At 45.9% G+C, this 21,707-nt stretch overlaps 1 pseudogene; it reads right to left on the bottom strand.

Moving 5' to 3' along the window:
* LOC138247076 (IgGFc-binding protein-like) overlaps positions 1-21,707 on the bottom strand; it is a 226,221-nt pseudogene that overhangs the window by 111,607 nt on the left and 92,907 nt on the right.

Here is a 21,707-nt window from a genome sequence, read left to right on the forward strand (position 1 = left end):
CGACGGGTGCAACTGCACCCGTCGCACGGCCGCAACACCGCCGGCTCCATTCGGAGCCGGCTCCTGTGTTGCAGCCCTCCTTCCCGCCGGCCCAGCGGGAAGGTCTGAATGCCGTCAGCGGTCTTTTGACCACGTAGCGGCCAATTGGCGGTTCCCGCCTGGCGGGCGGCGACCGCCGCCCGCCAGAGTAGGAATGAGGGCCATAGTCTTGAAATACTAAGCACATTAAAAACTGCCCCATATCTTACTGCACTAATATGTTCAACAGTTATTTTAATATGCAAATTGTACAGCTCGACAACTTCGGGTCTTCTAAAGTGCTTGATTGCCCAGTGTCCTGCACTGCATGCAGCATCAACCTTGGAAGTAAATTCTCTCACCAGGCATCAGGAAGCACCCACAGATGCTGCCTGCAATCAATCATACAGAAATATGTGCAGAAATATGTGTAGACACATCTTTAAGTGGGAGGAACAAAAGTGGAGGCTTTCTAAAAGGGAACGTGTAAAATACATTTCTGTGTTTCCCATAGTGTGTCACCAGGCCTGTATTTTGGTTTCTTTCTGAGATGTTATTGCATCCAGAAATATAACACAACAACTGACATAACCTAAGACCTGTCAGAACTTGCTTTGTCAATGGTTGTTAGCTGTGTAAGATAAATGAGTAACAACAGTGATTAGTTGTAAATAATTAACATTGGAAATGTTTGAATTCTGAAATTGTGACACTGTGAATTAAATATTATTGAGGCGTCTGGAAGAAGTGTGGCATTCAGTTATGTGTTCTTTGTGTTCAGTATGTATGCCCTTTTTCTATTTACATCTCATCCAGCTGCACAATTTCAACCTCCTCTCTTTCCTCTACAGCCCTAAATGCACTCCCTCACATCCCTCTCATTTTACCATCCCAAACATAACACTGCATTCATTCACATTTAAGCACTTTATTTAATTTTGCTTTTGCCTTCTAAATATTTTGATCTCTACTCACCACTTCACACACATTTCTACTGAATTTCATTTGCAACTGGAATACATGACCATTGTTATGTGTGCTCTGGAGAGAGACCAACCCACTGTGAGGCACTTCTCTTTGCCTTCAGCCTCAGCACCAGCGCTCTCAATCACACCTGGCACAAGTATGCACTATGTAAGAGTAATACAATGCACAGAAACACAGCATGATGAAACAGCAAACTCTCTTGGGGATTGCAACATTAAGTAAAACATGTGAAATAACAGGAACTAAATGGCTGATACACATTACATACATTTGAACATTCATTGTATATCAATCCATGTTTGTGGCATTAATGTTAAGAGCATGAAGATAGGGCCAGTTTTAACGCCATAGAGCAGATAGCTGCCTTTACTGTAAGCACATATTTCTCCCCTTGCGGTTGACTCGGATATTTGGACCCATTTTGCAAGAGAGCAAGAACCCTGTTCGCCTTTTGGAACTTTTTCATGAGGAACAAATATAGCAGCTCCACTTCTAAAGAAGCCAGCAATCTGCAGCCAGGGCCTAGGGTGTCACATGGGGGAGGTTAGTGTGACAAGGGGTCTCAGTACAATAGAAATCACACAAGATTAGCATTATAACACTTATTGTTACTGAAGACAGGGCACAAAATCACACGTGCTTGAATCCACTCCTACTGTGATCTGGGGAAAGGGTGGGATCTATGCATGTTAATGACAGATGGCTACCCTCACTCAGGGATGAAGACTCCGAAAACCAAAATCATGATGCTAAAAGCGTCACTGGCCTATAGTGGATACTTCCATAGACCACAATGGAAATTAAGGGCTTTAGAGCAGTCAGCCCTGCGTCATGCATCACAGTGTAGAAAGCTGATTTACTGTCTGGCTTCCGTCTCATGCTTCAAAGAGAGGTTGGGCAGGCAGCTGGGAACAGGCAGCCCAGACTTAAATGCATCGATTTGCTCAGAGATTTGATTGTATCTCTAAACAAATCAATCTATTTAATCTTTTTTATATGAATGGGTAGGAATTTCCGAGGGGCACAGCCCCTCAACCCTAAAAGAGAGACCACCTGTAGGAGCCTGGCCTGGCTTGTAGTGGGTACAAAGGGGTACTTACACCTTGCACCAGGTCCAGGTATCCCTTATTAGTGTAGAGGGGTGTCTAGCAGCTTAGGCTGATAGAAAATGTAGCTTAGCAGAGCAGCTTAGGCTGAACTAGGAGGCGTGTAAAGCTCCCACTATACCACTGGTGTCATATGCACAATATCATAAGAAAACACAATACACAGATATACTAAAAATAAAGGTACTTTATTTTTATGACAATATGCCAAAAGTATCTCAGTGAGTACCCTCAGTATGAGGATAGCAAATATACACAAGATATATGTACACAATACCAAAATATGCCGTAATAGCAATAGAAAACAGAGCAAACAATGTATAGTCACAATAGAATGCAATGGGAACACATAGGTACAGTGGCAACACAAACCATATACTCTAGAAGTGGAATGCGAACCACGAATGGACCCTAAACCTATGTGACCTTGTAGAGGGTCGCTGGGACTGTAAGAAAACAGTGAGGGTTAGAAAAATAGCCCAGCCCAAGACCCTGAAAAGTGGGTCAAAGTGCACTTAAGTTCCCCAGAGAGCACAGAAGTTGTGATAGGGGAATTCTGCAAGGAAGACCAACACCAGCAATTCAACAACAATGGATTTCCTGACGAGAGTACCTGTGGAACAAGGGGACCAAGTCCAAGAGTCACGATCAAGTCAGGAGTGGGCAGATGCCCAGGAAATGCCAGCTGTGGGTGCAAAGAAGCTGCCACTGGATGGTAGAAGCTGTGGATTCTGCAAGATGGACAAGGGCTAGAAACTTCCCCTTTGGAGGATGGGTGTCCCTCGTCGTGAAGAGACTTGCAAAGGTGTTTCCGTGCAGAAAGACCGCAAACAAGCCTTGCTAGCTGCAAGGGTTGCGGTTAGGGTTTTTGGATGCTGCTGTGGCCCAGGAGGGACCAGGATGTCACCAATTGCGTGAGGAGACAGATGGGGCGTCCAGCATGAAAAAGAGCCCACTCAGAAGCAAGCAGCACCCGCACAAGTTCCGGAACAGGCACTATGAAGTGGAGTGAACCAGAGCTCACCCGAAGTCACAAAGGAGGGTCCCACAATGCCAGAGGACAACTCAGGAGGTCGTGCACTGCAGGTTAGAGTGCCAGGGACCCAGGCTTGGCTGTGCACAAAGGAAATCCTGGAAGAGGGCACAGGAGCCGGAGCAGCTGCAAATCATGCGGTACCCAGCAATGCAGTCTAGCGTGGGGAGGCAAGGACTTACCTCCACCAAACTTGGACTGGAGAGTCACTAGACTGTGGGAGTCACTTGGACAGAGTTGCTGAGTTCAAGGGACCTCGCTCGTCGTGCTGAGAGGAGACCCAGAGGACCGGTGATGCAGTTCTTTGGTGCCTGCGGTTGCAGGGGGAAGATTCCGTCGACCCAGTGGAGATTTCTTTGGAGCTTCTAGTGCAGAGAGGAGGCAGACTACCCCCACAGCATGCACCACCAGGAAAACAGTCGAGAAGGCGGCCGGATCAGCGCTACAAGGTCGCAGTAGTCGTCTTTGCTACTTTGTTGCAGTTTTGCAGGCTTCCAGAGCAGTCAGCGGTCAATTCCTTGGCAGAAGGTGAAGAGAGAGATGCAGAGGAACTCTGATGAGCTCTTGCATTCGTTATCTAAAGAATTCCCTAAATAGCCAGAAAAGGAGGTTTGGCTACTTAGGAGAGAGGATAGGCTAGCAACACCTGGAGGAGCCTATCAGAAGGAGTCTCTGACGTCACCTGCTGGCACTGGCCACTCAGAGCAGTCCAGTGTGCCAGCAGCACCTCTGTTTCCAAGATGGCAGAGGTCTGGAGCACAATGGAGGAGCTCTGGCACCTCCCAGGGGAGGTGCAGGTCAGGGGTGTGGTCACTCACCTTTCCTTTGTCCAGTTTCGCACCAGAGCAGGGCTGGGGGATCCCTGAACCAGTGTAGACTGGCTTATGCAGAAATGGGCACCATCTGTGCCCATGAAAGCATTTCCAGAGGCTGGGGGAGGCTACTCCTCCCCAGCCCTGACACCTTTTTCCTAAGGGAGAGGGTGTAACACCCTCTCTCTGAGAAAGTCCTTTGTTCTGCCTTCCTGGGCCAAGCCTGGCTGGACCCCAGGAGGGCAGAAACCTGTCTGAGGGGTTGGCAGCAGCAGCAGCTGCAGTGAAACCCCAGGAAAGGTAGTTTGGCAGTACCCGGATCTGAGCTAGAGACTCGGGGGATCATGGAATTGTCTCCCCAATGCCAGAATGGCATTGGGGTGACAATTCCATGATCTTAGAAATGTTACATGGCCATGTTCGGAGTTACCATTGTGACGCTATACATATGTCGTGACATATGTATAGTGCACACGTGTAATGGTGTCCCCGCACTCACAAAGTCCGGGGAACTTGCCCTGAACAATGTGGGAGCACCTTGGCTAGTGCCAGGGTGCCCACACACTAAGTAACTTAGCACCCAACCTTTAGCAGGTAAAGGTTAGACATATAGGTGACTTATAAGTTACTTAAGTGCAGTTGTAAATGGCTGTCAAATAACGTGGAAGTTATTTCACTCAGGCTGCAAGGGCAGGCCTGTGTAAGAATTGTCAGGGCTCCCTATGGGTGGCAAAAGAAATGCTGCAGCCCATAGGGATCTCCTGGAACCCCAATACCCTGGGTACCTCAGTACCATATACTAGGGAATTATAAGGGTGTTCCAGTATGCCAATGTAAATTGGTGAATTGGTCACTAGCCTGTTAGTGACAATTTGTAAAGAGAGAGAATAACCACTGAGGTTCTGGTTAGCAGAGCCTCAGTGAGACAGTTAGGCATCACACAGGGAACACATACATATAGGTCACAAACTTATGAGCACTGGGGTCCTGACTAGCAGGGTCCCAGTGACACATAACAAACATACTGGAAACATAGGGTTTTCACTATGAGCACTGGGTGCTGGCTAGCAGGATCCCAGTGAGACAGTGAAAAACACCTGACATATACTCACAAACAGGCCAAAAGTGGGGGTAACAAGGCTAGAAAGAGGCTACTTTCTCACACAACCCCTCCCCCCCCAAACGAAGGACAATAAGGCTAACCTTGGCCAGTTGAGACTTTATTGTCTAAGTGGTGATAAGTAGAGAGTAGCTCTGCAATAGACTGGTTACTCCCTTTATCATCCACTATATGGTTACTTCCCTGTGGGGATGTAAACCACCCTGTTTGAAGTTTTTTAGCAAAGCAACAATGTGAAGATATATTTTCAGAGTTTCTATCAGTAAGTTTTAGTTTAGAGCAGAGGGAATTGTCCACTGAACCTATTTGTAGTGATGAAAATGCCAGACAGGGATGCTGTCTCAGTAAAGCCATAGCTGGGCAAAAACGTTGTCCATATGGCTGGAAGAGAGAACAGGGCTGCTGTTTCTCTTGAGTTGGAGCAGGGCAGGGATGCTGTCCTATGAGCTCCACACTAGGGCAGGGATGCTGTCCTAAGTGTTGTGAGGCAGTGCAGGGTTTCTGCACTAAAGTTTCTCTGGGAGGGTTGGAGGGATGCTACATGTTAACTAAAATGGTGCTCTTTTTCTCACCAATGTTAGTTATCCCACAGAGAGGTACTTCCACCTCAGGGAGTACAGCTATGCCAGCTGATGATTCCCTTGGAACAGGTGCCACCCCAGGAGAGGTTTCTCCCGCCACAGGAATGGTATCCTGAATGGCAGGGTGGTTAGGGGATACTGTGATACCCTTTTTACCTGTTGTTGGAGAGGGATCCTGAGTTTTCAGGCCTTCTCTCCTTTGCTTTTTCATTTCAGTAGAAATGAGAGGGAACAATTCCTCAGGGATACCCAGCATTGCTGCATGGGTATAAAACTCTACATCAGCCCAACCTGAGGCCTCTAGGTCATTACCTAAGAGACAATCTACAGGTAAGCTAGGTGATACTACCACCTGCTTAGGGCCAGTAACTCCACCCCAACTAAGCTGAACTATAGCTAAGGGAAGAAACTTAGTGGTGTTATGGACATCAATAATTTTATACTTTTGTCCAATGATGTGTTGTTCAGGAGCCACAAGGTTTTCAGTCACCAAAGTGATACTGGCACCTGTGTCCCTGTAGGCCTGGGCCTCAACACCATTTATTGAAACTGTCTGCCTGTACTTATCCATTGTAAGTGGACAAGCAGCCATTGTGGCAAGGCCAATGCCACTAGGTGTGACAGAAACTGTCTTGGCACTGACTACCCCAGTTTCTATGATGGACCCATAAGTGAACCCAACTACACCCATTGCTTGACTGTTGCCAGCAGTCCCACCACTAGTACCACTACTGCTAGGGGCACTAGAGCTTGATGTATTAGTGGTGGTAGGCTCAGGGGGTTTACCTGGACAGGACTTATCCCCTGGCCTATGGCCTCTATTTTTACACACAAAGCACCAAGGCTTTTTAAATTGTGTAGATTGTGAAGAAGAGGAAGAATTTGTTTTATCCCCACCCCCTGAAGAGTGTTTAGGATTTGAAGAAGGATCTTTGGTTTTACCCTTATCCCCATGCTTATCCTGAGATTTCTCACCATCTTTCTTCTTGCCATCCTTGTCACCACCTGTATGAACTTTTCTGTTCACTCTTGTTCTGACCCATTTGTCTGCCTTCTTTCCCAATTCTTGGGGAGAGGTCAGATCTGAGTCCACTAGATATTGGTGTAACAAATTAGAGACACAGTTATTAAGAATATGCTCTTTCAGGATTAAGTTATACAGGCTTTCATAGTCAGAAACTTTACTGCCATGTAACCACCCCTCCAAGGCCTTCACTGAATGGTCAACAAAGTCTATCCAGTCTTGTGAAGACTCCTTTTTGGTTTCTCTGAACTTGATCCTGTACTGTTCAGTGGTTAAGCCATAACCATCTAGGAGTGCATTCTTAAGAACTGTAAAATCATTGGCATCACTTTCCTTAACAGTAAGGAGCCTATCCCTACCCTTTCCACTGAAAGATAGCCATAGGATAGCAGCCCACTGCCTTTGAGGGACCCCCTGTACATTACAGGCCCTCTCAAGTGCAGCAAACCACTTGTTAATGTCATCCCCCTCCTTGTAAGGGGGAACTATCTTGTGCAGATTCCTAGAATCATGCTCTTTTACAGGATTACTATCTGTAATACTGCTGCTGCCACCATGGGGTCCAAACCCCAACCTATGTCTTTCTTTTTCTAAGTCAAATGCTTGTCTATCTAAATCCAGCTGTTGCTTCTTGAGCTTCAGCCTGGATTCTTCCACTCTCAATCTATTAAGTTCCCTTTCTAACACTCTGTCTTCAGGGAGGGTGGGTTGGGCATGCCTTGACACAGAAGAATGGTGAGAATGAACAGAGGGAGACCTGTCCCTAACAGATAGCACTCTAACAACCTGGCCTAAAGGGGTTACCTCTATACTATGATGAGAACTCACATTAGTACCAGCCATGCTAGGTGGCCTGCTAAGGGGCAGATTGGGAAGGTCCCTTTCTAACCCTTTCACTGGGGGTGCCCCAGAATCAGAGTGGGAACCATCAGCTAATCTCTCACCAGAAGTGCCAACTAAGGTCTTATCTTGTTCAATGAGCATATTAACTAACAGTTCTCTTGAGGGATTCTTCCCTACCTCTAAACCTCTTTCAATGCAGAGACTCCTTGCTCCTTTCCAGCTAAGGTGGTCATAAGCAAGTTTAGTCAGATCAACAGTTTGACCTGTACCAGACATTATAGAAAAGGTTTAAGGGACAGAAAAAGAAAGAAAACGTTTCAGAACTTTTTAAAGAACAGAAAAAAAAAACTTGTTAAACGTTTTAAGAACTTTTTGAAAGTTTTAGAGGTACTTTTCAGCACTTAGCAAAAGAGTAAGAGAAGAAAAGCAAAACTTTTTGGTTAGGTTTACATACACTGAACTTGTTTTGTATATTTTTCTCTTATGAAAGGTACAAAATGACAAAGTGGTAAGTAGTTGCAAGTACTTATCCCACCGCTGCACAACCAATGTAGGAGGCTGGCCTGGCTTGTAGTGGGTACCAAGGGGTACTTACACCTTGCACCAGGTCCAGGTATCCCTTATTAGTGTAGAGGGGTGTCTAGCAGCTTAGGCTGATAGAAAAGGTAGCTTAGCAGAGCAGCTTAGGCTGAACTAGGAGGCGTGTAAAGCTCCTACTATACCACTGGTGTCATATGCACAATATCATAAGAAAACACAATACACAGATATACTAAAAATAAAGGTACTTTATTTTTATGACAATATGCCAAAAGTATCTCAGTGAGTACCCTCAGTATGAGGATAGCATATAAACACAAGATATATGTACACAATACCAAAATATGCAGTAATAGCAATAGAAAACAGTGCAAACAATGTATAGGCACAATATAATGCAATGGGAACACATAGTTACAGGGGCAAAACAAACCATATACTCTAGAAGTGGAATGCGAACCACGAATAGACCCTAAACCTATGTGACCTTGTAGAGGGTCGCTGGGACTGTAAGAAAACAGTGAGGCTTAGAAAAATAGCCCACCCCAAGACCCTGAAAAGTGGGTGCAAAGTGCACCTAAGTTCCCCAGAGAGCACAGAAGTTGTGATAGGGGAATTCTGCAAGGAAGACCAACACCAGCAATGCAACAACGATGGATTTTCTGACGAGAGTACCTGTGGAACTAGGGGACCAAGTCCAAGAGTCACGATCAAGTCGGGAGTGGGCAGATGCCCAGGAAATGCCAGCTGTGGGTGCAAAGAAGCTGCCACTGAATGGTAGAAGCTGTGGATTCTGCAAGAACGACAAGGGCTAGAAACTTTCCCTTTGGAGGATGGATGTCTCACGTCGTGAAGAGACTTGTAGAGGTGTTTCTGTGCAGAAAGACTGCAAACAAGCCTTGCTAGCTGCAAGGGTTGCGGTTAGGGTTTTTGGATGCTGCTGTGGCCCAGGTGGGACCAGGATGTCACCAATTACGTGAGGAGACAGAGGGGGCGTCCAGCAAGACAAAGAGCCCACTCAAAAGCAAGCAGCACCCGCAGAAGTGCCGGAACAGGCACTATAATGTGGAGTGAACCGGAGCTCACCCGAAGTCACAAAGAAGGGTCCCACGACACCGGAGGACAACTCAGGAGGTCGTGCACTGCAGGTTAGAGTGCCGGGGACCCAGACTTGGCTGTGCACAAAGGAAATCCTGGAAGAGTGCACAGGAGCCGGAGCAGCTGCAAATCACGTGGTACCCAGCAATGCAGTCTAGCGTGGGGAGGCAAGGACTTACCTCCACCAAACTTGGACTGAAGAGTCACTGGACTGTGGGAGTCACTTGGACAGAGTTGCTGAGTTCAAGGGACCTCACTCGTCGTGCTGAGAGGAGACCCAGAGGACTGGTGATGCAGTTCTTTGGTGCCTGCGGTTGCAGGGGGAAGATTCCGTCGACCCACAGGAGATTTCTTCGGAGCTTCTAGTGCAGAGAGGAGGCAGACTACCCCCACAGCATGCACCACCAGGAAAACAGTCGAGAAGGCGGCCGGATCAGCGCTACAAGGTCGCAGTAGTCGTCTTTGCTACTTTGTTGCAGTTTTGCAGGCTTCCAGAGCAGTCAGCGGTCGATTCCTTGGCAGAAGGTGAAGAGAGAGATGCAGAGGAACTCTGATGAGCTCTTGCGTTCGTTATCTAAAGAATTCCCCAAAGCAGAGACCCTAAATAAAGAGAGGATAGGCTAGCAACACCTGGAGGAGCCTATCAGAAGGAGTCTCTGACGTCACCTGCTGGCACTGGCCACTCAGAGCAGTCCAGTGTGCCAGCAACACCTCTGTTTCCAAGATGGCAGAGGTCTGGAGCACACTGGAGGAGCTCTGGGCACCTCCCAGGGGAGGTGCAGGTCTGGGGAGTGGTCACTCCCCTTTCCTTTGTCCAGTTTCGCGCCAGATCAGGGCTGGGGGATCCCTGAACCGGTGTAGACTGGCTTATGCAGAAATGGGCACAATCTGTGCCCATGAAAGCATTTCCAGAGGCTGGGGGAGGCTACTCCTCCCCAGCCCTGACACCTTTTTCCAAAGGGAGAGGGTGTAACACCCTCTCTCTGAGGAAGTCCTTTGTTCTGCCTTCCTGGGCCAAGCCTGGCTGGACCCCAGGAGGGCAGAAATCTGTCTGAGGGGTTGGCAGCAGCAGCAGCTGCAGTGAAACCCCGGGAAAGGTAGTTTAGCAGTACCCGGGTCTGAGTTAGAGACTCGGGGGATCATGGAATTGTCTCTGCATTGGGGTGACAATTCCATGATCTTAGACACGTTACATGGCCATGCTCGAAGTTACCATTGTGACGCTATACATATGTCGTGACATATGTATAGTGCACGCGTGTAATGTTGTCCCCGCACTCACAAAGTCGGGGGAATTTGCCCTGAACAATGTGGGAGCACCTTGGCTAGTGCCAGGGTGCCCACACACTAAGGGGGTCATTCTGACCCTGGCGGTCCATGACCGCCATGGCGGAGGGCGGCGGAAGCACCGCCAACAGGCTGGTGGTGCTTCCTGGGCTATTCTGACCGCAGCGGTAAAGCCGCGGTCAGAAAAGGGGAACCGGCGGTTTCCCGCCGGTTTTCCCCTGGCCCAGGGAATCCGCCATGGCGGCGCTGCTCGCAGCACCGCCATGAGGATTCCAACCCCCTTCCCGCCAGCCTGTTTCTAGCGGTGTCCACCGCCAGAACCAGGATGGAGGGAACGGGTGCCGTGGGGCTCCTGGGGGCCCCTGCACTGCCCATGCCACTGGCATGGGCAGTGCAGGGGCCCCCTAACAGGGCCCCACAAAGATTTTCACTGTCTGCTTTGCAGACAGTGAAAATCGCGACGGGTGCCACTGCACCCGTCGCACCCCGGCAACTCCGCCGGCTCCATTCCGAGCCGGCTTCCTCATTGCAGGGGCTTTCCCGCTGGGCCGGCGGGCGGCCTTTTGGCGGTCGCCTGCCGGCCCAGCGGGAAAGTTGGAATGACCGCCGCGGTCTTTTGACCGCGGTGCGGTCATTCGGCGGTAACCGCTTGGCGGGCGGCGACCGCCGCCCGCCACGGTCAAAATGACCGCCTAAGTAACTTAGCACCCAACCTTTACCAGGTAAAGGTTAGACATATAGGTGACTTATAAGTTACTTAAGTGCAGTGGTAAATAGCTGTGAAATAATGTGGACGTTATTTAACTCAGGCTGCAAGGGCAGGCCTGTGTAAGAATTGTCAGAGCTCCCTATGGGTGGCAAAAGAAATGCTGCAGCCCATAGGGATCTCCTGGAACCCCAATACCCTGAGTACCTCAGTACCATATACTAGGGAATTATAAGGGTGTTCCAGTATGCCAATGTAAATTGGTGAATTGGTCACTAGCCTGTTAGTGACAATTTGTAAAGAGAGAGCATAACCACTGAGGTTCTGGTTAGCAGAGCCTCAGTGAGACAGTTAGGCATCGCACAGGGAACATACACATATAGGTCACAAACTTATGAGCACTGGGGACCTGACTAGCAGGGTCCCAGTGACACATAACAAACATACTGGAAACATAGGGTTTTCACTATGAGCACTGGGTGCTGGCTAGCAGGATCCCAGTGAGACAGTGAAAAACACCTGACATATACTCACAAACAGGCCAAAAGCGAGGTTAACAAGGCTAGAAAGAGGCTACTTTCTCACACCACCCCTGTAGCAGGGTTAGCTGTTCAAAAGGAATACACTGGGAGGTAATAAAGTAAATTATATTATATTCATTTAAGAAAGAACTACAAAACTAATATCCAGCATTTTTAAAATATTTATTACAGGCCCAGTTCACTAGTAATGTTGGATTTGTTTTAAATATTTTAAAATATGTACATTTGAAAATCCTTTACCTGCCTGAAGCCTATGAGAGCCCATTTTCATGCGCTTCCCACTGTCACACTAGATCTTAATAGTACATTTGATGAGGAGTGAATTTGCTTCTAGAGCTGAGCCAAAGTGTGTGGGGGAGTGGTCCGTTCCTTTTATATGAAGACTTAATTAACTTCACTGTGTCACAGGCAGATGTAGCCAACAGCTGGGCCTCTGCTGTGCCAATCTAATGGGAAGGGAGCTGCCTCCAGAATCAGTTCTGATGGCCCACAGAAGACCGATTGATCATTTCCCTGGCCACAACTCTAGGGTGTGCACAGGAGCTCTGCACAGGAAAGAAAGATTCTGACATGCTGAATTTAGGTAGAGAGATTCAATATAGGTGTTTTTTGTTTTGAAGTAGGGCACAGAGGAACTGCTGCAGATCTGTTGTTCCCTTAATTGGATTTTTGCATTTTGGTGCCATTTTGTTAATTAATATGGTCTCTATTTTTACAAATTTGAACAATATTTTTACTGTCTTTAGTTGTCAATTCTTTTGGTACTTGTAAATGGGTTACACATTTTCTTAAGTTAAGTCTATCTACTCTTTGCTATAGCTAGCAAAGATTGAGCTCAGGTTGAAATTACTGAAATCTTCACTGGACCTCCCATGAATTATTACTTGTAGTTGACTACCATCCATCCCAGGAAATAACCCACTTTCTCATGGGAGGTAATTATCTCTCCCAATAAATTCTAACCTAGCAGAGCCAGATTTTGTCATGTGTAAGGCCCTCATTAAATGTTCAGGGCTAAATTCCAATCTCTGTACTAACAGAGGTTGGCACCATGTTAGAAATGGGGTCTTTGGTTGGCAGTCAGGTTACCCCCTGTCCAAGCAAGGACCCTCACTCTAGTCAGGATAAGTCACACACAATCCAAATGATCCTGTGCCCACCCTCTGGTAGCTTGGCACTGAGCAGTCAAGCTTAACGTAGGAGGCAATGAGTAAAGTATTTGTGCAATAAATCATACACTAACACAATATAGCACCATAAAAATACATCACACAGTGTTTAGAAAAATATATAATATTTATCTGGATAAATGCAGGTCAAAACGATTAAAGATGAAATAAGTAAATGTAAAGAGATATTACTGAAAAGTGATATAAAGTGTCTTAAGGCTTTTAAAAGCAAACAAAGTTTCTTTCAAGCACTAAGTACTTGGTTCACGTAAAAAATCTTCACAAAGGGCCGCAGAGGAGGAGATGCGTGGAAACAAAAGGGTGTGCGTCGATTTCTCGGGCTGCACAAGGTGATGCATCATTTAGTTTTCACGCAGGGACGGCTGTGTGTCGATTTCCAGCGCTCGGTCATGGATCCTCTTCGGGTTACGTTTCAGACACCCCGGGGACGATGCGTGGATTTCCGGCACTGCTAGGACGAAGTCACAGGAGCTGCATCGATCCGGTAGGCATTGTGTCAAATTTTCTACCGAACGGCAGGCGCTGCGTTGATTCCTCTTTGGAAGTCAGGCTGCGTTGTTCCGTCTCGGCTATGCGTTGATCCGGTAAGCTCGTGCGTTGAAGTTCCGGTCGATACGCTGGCTCTGCATCAATCTTCTGGTTGCGAAGTTGGGCTGTGTCGTTCCAGTTTGGCATGTGGTGAAAATTTCACTGCAATGCAGGCTATGCGTTGTTTCTGGTAGGCTGTGCATCGAATTTCGCGTCACAGGGAGTCCTTCTTGTAGAAGTGAAGTCTTTTTGGTCCTAAGACTTCAGGGAACAGGAGTCAAGCTCTATCCAAGCCCTTGGAGAGCACTTCTTCACCACAGCCAGAGAGCAACGAGGCAGCAGGGCAACAGCAAGGCAGCAGTTCTTCACAGAAAGCAGACAAGTGAGTCCTTTGAGCAGCCAGGCAGGTCTTCTTGGCAGGATGCAGGTTCTGGTTCTCTTCTCCAGGAACTGTCTGAGTTGGTAGGGGCCGAGACCCTGTTTTTATACTCCAATGTGCATTTGAAGTGGGGGAGACTTCAAAGAGTGGCTTAGAAGTGCACCAGGTCCCCTTTCAGTTCAATCCTATCTGCCAGGGTCCCAGTAGGGGGGGTGACAGTCCTTTGTGTGAGAGCAGGCCCTCCACCCTCCCAGCCCAGGAAGACCCATTCAAAATGCAGATGTACGCAAGTGAGACTGAGTATCCTGTGTTTGGGGTGTGTCTGAGTGAATGCACAAGGAGCTGTCAACTAAACCCAGCCAGACGTGGATTGTAAGGCACAGAAAGATTTAAGTGCAGAGAAATGCTCACTTTCTAAAAGTGGCATTTCTAAAATAGTAATATGAAATCCAACTTCACCCATCAGCAAGATTTTGTATCACCATTCTGGCCATACTAAATTTTACCTTCCTGCTCCTTTCAGGTCAGTAGCTACCACTCAAACAATGTATGAGGGCAGTCCTAATGTTAGCACATGAAGGGAGCAGGCCTCACAGCAGTGTAAAAACAAATTTAGGAGTTTTACACTACCAGGACATGTAAAACACATACGTACATGTCCTGCCTTTTACCTACATAGCACCATGCCCTATGGGTTACCCAGGGCACACCTTAGGGGTGACATATATGTAGAAAAAGGGGAGTTTAAGGCTTGGCAAGTACTTTTAAATGCCAAGTCAAAGTGGCAGTGACACTGCACACACCGGCCTTGCAATGGCAGGCCTGAGACATGGTTAAGGTGCTACTTATGTGGGTGGCTCAATCACTACTGCAGGCCCCCTAGTAGCATTTAATTTACAGGCCCTAGGCACATGTAGTGCACTTAACTGGGGACTTTTAAGTAAATCAAATATGCTAATTGGGGATGAAACAATGTTACCATGTTTAAGGGAGAGAGCATGTGCACTTTAGCACTGGTTAGCAGTGGTAAACTGTGCAGAGTCCGAAAGCCAGCAAAAATGAGGTCAGAAAAGAAAGAGGAGGAAGGCAAAAAGTTTGGGGTGACCCTTCAGAGAGGCTGTTTTCCAACAGTTGTGTATTGCGTGTGTGTATGCCTGGTTGATGGGTATCACATGTATTGAAGCAAAACTCAATATGTGTTGGGGGTCTGGATGCTTGTACCAATTAGGGAAATTGTGGATGCTCCAGTTTTAGCAGACACACAATGGAAAAGAGACATAGCTTTCTAAGATAGGAAGTGTATTAACTACATTCCTGCAGCTCAGGAAAGCAAATTAGAGTCTTCACAGTACTTTGTGTACATTTATACGCAAAATTCCTCATGGAGAGAGCATCATCTTGCACAATGGCTATTTGTGCACAACAGCCTGAAAATGACATTTGAGAGGGAAACACCCAAACCCCATTCCAAGATCTCAGACAGCGGATACTCACCCCCTTTCTGGTAAAAGAGTGTAACAGTGGGATCCAAAACATCTCACTTTATTTCCAGTTCTCAGCTGCTTCACTGATCAAGGAAGGGTGTGCCCAACAGAGCACTCAAAGAGCTGCTGTGAAACCAGGACTGGTGTTTGCATGACTTCCAGTTTTCCAGAGGTTAGGGACATCAACTGAAGTCTCTGCAACTTGCTGGAGAAATTGTCCATCAGGATAATGCCTAGAAGCCTGCCTGCAAACTCAAAGAGGGAAGGAGGAAAGACTTTTCAGGAGGTTAAGCTTAGACAAGTTCTGGGTGTTTAGAGCACCCAAAAAAAAATGACCTGCATTGGCAGGGCAACTGACACCGATCTATGACATACTGAGTCACCAGGTCTCACTGCATGGTTCATGGTACAAACTGCATGATGAATACTGTAAACTCAACCAACACTGTGCTGCCTGCACCATGGCAGCGGATCTATAAGAAATTTGTGTCTTGTGCTGCATACTCTGCAAAGATCATCTTTGCCACTATATGAGAGAGCCTGCCCCAGGCTTGGAGTCAACAACTGCTGAAGAGAAGCACCCATTGACTAAGCCTGCCACATTGTTCATTTAAGGAGCCACAGTGAAGAGGAGGCTGCTATTTGTATCTCTATGCAACACATAAAGATGTCGCCGGCTTGAACCCAACTAGTATGCTATGTGGCATCCTCTGCAAAGTGAATGAGGGGAATGCATGAGACACTGAAAAGAAAGAGTGAGAGAATGTATTCTTCAAGTGAACCAATAGACCTGCAAATAGGGAAGTAACATTAAAAGTGTGATCTTTTACTGTTCAAGACCAGAAGAACTTACCTACTTGTTGACTAACATGGTGGTTGCTTAGTGAACTTAGGCATGTGCCTATTGTTGCCTATGACCTGTTATTCACAACAAATCCCATGGATATTTGGGTTGCAATAAGGAATAGGACATCAAAGGAGATGGGATCTCTAGATGAGATTCTTATTCCTGTACTAACCCCCTTCATTGTGCAGTATTATGTTTTGCTGTGATATTAAAGTACTCTTTTAAGGCAAGCACTAAGCTGGATAGTGAGTTATTATGTCTTTTGTTTAGCAAGTCAGTTCCGATAATGGGACAGACCCCAGGACACCACTGGCAAATGACACCAAGCCCAGTAACTCTTATCTGAGTGTGGCCCTCTGACAGCTCCATCTGGGGACTTAGTAAATTCTTTCTGCTTTTCAATTTCACACAACTGTGTTGTTATCACATTGGGTCAATCATCTGTGAACACTTTTATCTTGTTAGTGCTTGTGAAGTAATTAGAAAGTCATTTTCAAACTATTCTAATGTCATCAGGAATAATTCCATCTTATGAAATAAGATACTTATCAGTCATCCTCAAATTATCAGGCTCAGTTTATAAACTTTGTGGCTGTCGTTGAGAGTTTTATTTGGATAGATGTTGTTAAAATTACTAATGTTGTTTGATCACCATCAAGTAACTTTGGAATGGCTTCAAAAGTAGCCCTGACATGGGTGAGCATCTTGTGAAGAGCTATTTCTATTGGAGCGGGTTGTATTGCATCTGAGCTTTTGGGGGTATTTGTTTTTAGAACCGAACCGCGGGATGTTCATATATGTATATATTTATTAAGTCCAGAGCAAGAACCCCATCAACGTCTTCTTGTGTCATCTCTTCCTGCAAATGCCTCTGCTCTCCTGAAGCCATTCTAGAAAATCAGCAGCACAGCTCTTCTACCCTTGTGTATTATGTTCACTTTCCCATTGTCATTTCTTTCTTGATATTGTTCATCATTAAGTTCTTTGACATATCTGGACGTATTCTCTATGCGCCTGGCTATATATAATTTCCTTGTGTAGATCCTTGAATTTACAAGTAACAGCTAATTTTATTGATGCAGATACAAACTGTTCCACAGAGTCACCGGGGTAACTGAGACCTTGTAAAGAAAGTATGCCTCTCTACCACAATACTAGTCTTCTTACCATAATTATCCTCTAGAGCTTTCATCGCATTCACATACTCATCTGATGAGGTGTCCTCAGCTTCTGACACTTCATCCCCATCCCCTTCATGGTTGGTTGTAACACTGCGTGTAGGTTTAGGTAAAGTTTTTAAAACCTTTCTCCCTTCTATGCCCATACAATGCTTCAAAATTGCAAGTTTACGTGACGTTTCAAAAGTTATCCCTCCAAGAGCCTCTAAGTAAGTCTCAAAAGACTCACGTCAGTCTTCCCATGCCATCACCGGAGTCCCAGGACTTTGTAAACATTTTTGGAGAGCTAAAATTGATTCATCCATAACAATCTAAAACAAACTGATCTGTTTCTATAAAAAAATGGTCCTTACTACAAAAAATAATTAATATGCTCAGCAATTTATGCCACTTCAGTCTTGTTACACTTTCTGACAAGTCCAACAGACAAAATAAACTAAAACAATAAATGTAGTCACCGTTGTCAGTTATTCACTCAGTTCTGTTCTGCATTCCTAGTCCACAATCCAGCCACAATGCTATTTCTAATTCTTCAGATTCATAGGATCTCTTCCGTACTGACATTCCTCTTCTGAGCGAACTTTACGCTTTGTAACAGACGTTCGTTTCGTCGCACGGGCTCTCCTTTACGTGCCTTGACCAGACGCACGACGCGTTCCCCAGGAAACACCAGGCATCTACTTCTACCATGTTGCTGTAAGCGCGACCCTCCACGAGGCTCGACTCAGGCATATGGTGAGTTTGAACAAACACACATGAACTTGTGTGTTTTCAAACATACACACACATGCTCTCCTGTGTTTTAACCTTGCATTTCTCCTTTGCACAGTTCACGACTGGGCCAACATCAACAACCTTGAGTGCTGAACCAAATTCCTTCTTAATGCAAGACATGTTTCCCCAATGTGCCGCCGGGACCCAAATAACGCAGGACTAGCTCCTCAATGCCGGTGCTCAAAGTGCAGTGCGTGCACACATGGCTTCCCACTTGACAAAAAAAATACATTATTAAACCGATTGTAAGTCACACCAACGATCCACTCTGCAACTCACCGGATATTGCAGAAACACTCCTAACCTCGGTTGTCCCACCTAACAGTAAGAAGACAGGGGTTGTCTGTTCCTATTTGTTCTTTAAGACCAGCCTCTTGGACACAGTAGATTTGCGAATCCCATCCTCGTCGCCATTTTTAAGAACTGCACCGCGCGATGTTCATATATATAGATTTATTAGTCCAGAACAACAAACCCCATCCAAGTCTTCTCTGTGTCATCTCTTACTGCAACTGCCTCTGCTCTCCTGAAGCCTTTCTAGAACACCAGCAGCACAGTTTAAGTTGCTAGGATACCACAATTTGCTTCTGTCTTTAGCATAGACATTGACATTTGGCATCACTGAACATGCAACAATTGGTGTCACAAGTGGTTTTACTCGGTCTAAGGGATGCTTCTGTTGCCACTGATTCATGGCAGGTGTGAATGGGTGTAAACAGGACAGACACTGATCATAAAAGGTCACATGTTAAAGAACATGACTGTAAAATGCACTACAATTGTTTGGAAATGCTTAGTGGTTTTTCATGTCCACTGCTTAAGATCTTCTCTGAGTATGCATTAGTGATTAGTATTTCCCCTCTAGGAATTTAATTACAGAATTTTACACAAGATGTTATCTTTTCACATACATGAACAGGACATAGACTCTGATCACAAAAAGGAAATCTCATGAAAAAATATGCCCAAAAAAGAGATTGAAATTATTAATTCAAGTGCTTACAGTCTTCTCTGAGCATGCACGGTTTTTAAGTGTTTCTCCTCTCAGCATGGAGTAGAAAGGTACTTCTGCTACTCAAGCTGTTAGTTTGAGGCTAGCTGCTATCTTGGTCTGGGTAGTTTGAGTTCAAAGGTTTTGATAATAAGCCAATGTTTAGTATCTCTCTTTTTCATTTATGTGGTAATAAGCTGTTTCCAATACATTTGTTGGATTGGTCGATTTCTTCCTTTTTAAAGGGGTGATTTGAGCTAAATAGTGCTAGTAATATGGCATCACAGAACATTCCATGATTCATGGCTCAAATTTCAATTACAAAAATAGCCTCAAGAAATGACTGATGGAAATGCTGTGTGAGTGAGCAGCAGTGGCAACAGCAGCAGCAGTGGAGAATAGCATCCTCCCACCAACATGATTGTATGCATCTATTTACTCTCTACTCATCTTACTTATTCATCCTTCCATACACTCATCCATTCCCACAGCCATTGGTTCATTCATTAACTCATCCATTCATCTTTCTTTGCACTCTGTCGTTCCAAAATGCAGTAAATCATCCATGCATTCAATCATATATCCATGAATCATCATTTTCACATTCACTCTCTCCAAAGTCTTGACAATCACACAAACAAATCACTAATCATTAAAGAAGCACTGCCATTAAAGTAAAAGGCAGACTTATTGGCTTTGTCAATGCTTATTTTTTTCTCAAATCTTTGGAACCGTGTGATGAATCTACAAAGCACCGCGCTTGCTTAGCATAGTTTAGGCATGTCTGGTTTTGTGTAGGTCTGTCCAATCGAAGACCATTAAAAGGAGTGGTGGTTAAAAATCAAGGGGTATATTCTGCCACTTTGCATCACATTAGCGTCATTTTGTTTACGCTGATGTGGTGTTAACGTGACCTTTTTTTGATGCCATATTTACAAAGTGGCACAATGCGTGCATTGCACCTCTTTGTAACCTCTTGCACTACATTATGCCTGGCGCAGTGGAATGTACCATTTTAGCGTCACGTTTAATGCCTGCCTAAGGCAGGCATTAAAATGACTCTCCCATTTACTTTGCAGGATTATATATTTGCCGCTAATCCTGCAAAGCACCACAATAGAGTAAGGGGCATATTTATACTCCGTTTGCGCCGAATTTGCGTCGTTTTTTTCGACGCAAATTCGACGCAAAACTAACTCCATATTTATACTTTGGCGTTAGACGCGTCTAGCGCCAAAGTTCATGGAGTTAGCGTCATTTTTTGGCGTGAACACCTTCCTTGCGTTAATGAGATGCAAGGTAGGCGTTCCTGTCTTAAAAAATTACTCCCAGGCATTTGCGTGGTATTTATATTCCCGGGCAAAAATGACGCCCGGGAGTGGGCGGGCCAAAAAAACCCGCATTTGCGCCTCTTTTTAACGCCTGGGTCAGGCCAGGAGTTAAGGGACCTGTGGGCTCAGAATGAGCCCAGAGGTGCCCTCCCCTGCCCCCAGGGACACCCCCTGCCACCCTAGCCCACCCCAGGAGGACACCCAAGGATGGAGGGACCCATCCCAGGGAAGAAAAGGTAAGTTGTGGTAAGTATTTTTTTAATTTTTTTTTGTGGCATAGGGGGGGTCTGATGTGTGCCCCCCTACATGCCACTATGCCCAATGACCATGCCCAGGGGACAGAAGTCACCTGGGCATGGCCATTGGGCAAGGGGGCATGACTCCTGTCTTTGCTAAGACAGGAGTCATGTTAATGGCGTCTGGGCGCCCAAAAAAAATGGCGCAAATTGGGTTAAGACGATTTTTTTGCCTCAGCCTGACTTGCCCCATTTTGGGACGCCCAAACACCATTTTTCCCTACGCCGGCGCTGCCTGGTGTACGTCGTTTTTTTTCACGCACACCTGGCAGCGCCGGTCGGCTAACGCCGGCTAACGCCATTACATAAATACGGCGCCCGCATGGCGCTTCAAAATGGCGTTAGCCGGCGCTAATTTTTTTGGCGCAAAACTGCGTTAGTGCAGTTTTGCGTCAAAAAGTATAAATATGGCCCTAAACATTTCTGACGCTATTGTCCTAAATACCGCCATGGTGCGCCATATTGTAAATCCGGTGCAACCATAGAGTCATTAGGTGGCGGTAGGGGCACGCAAGAAAAGTGGTGCATCAGGACCGATGTGCCACTTTCTTTAAATATGCTCCCAAATGATTCTCATTCTAGCTCTCATATGAAAGTTTGCTTTCTGATACAGCAAGAACTACTGACTGGATTTAGAACCAACTTGGCATGAACGTAAAATGCAAAGTGAAAGCGTTATTTTGAGGATTGATTTAAATCCATTTGGTATTTTTTTTAGAGTATTGAAATAATATTGTTTGATTTGCCAATTATTTTAGAACTGCTTAATGAATTTCCTCAAAAGTTCCACAGACACTAGCGTGTGTGGTTTACACTTGGGGGCATATTTAGATGCCCCTAGCACCACCTTAGCGCCGCCATAGCATCATTTTGTTGATGCTAAGGCAGTGCCAATGTTGCATTTTTCACTTGCCACATTATGCCTGCGCCAGGCATAATGTATGCAAGGGGGCGTTCTGCCGTTAGGGGGACGAAAAAATGTAGCAAGGAAATCTAAGGGATTTCCCTGAGC

The sequence above is a fragment of the Pleurodeles waltl genome, chromosome 7, assembly GCF_031143425.1.
Source record: "Pleurodeles waltl isolate 20211129_DDA chromosome 7, aPleWal1.hap1.20221129, whole genome shotgun sequence".
NCBI classification, from domain to species: domain Eukaryota; kingdom Metazoa; phylum Chordata; class Amphibia; order Caudata; family Salamandridae; genus Pleurodeles; species Pleurodeles waltl.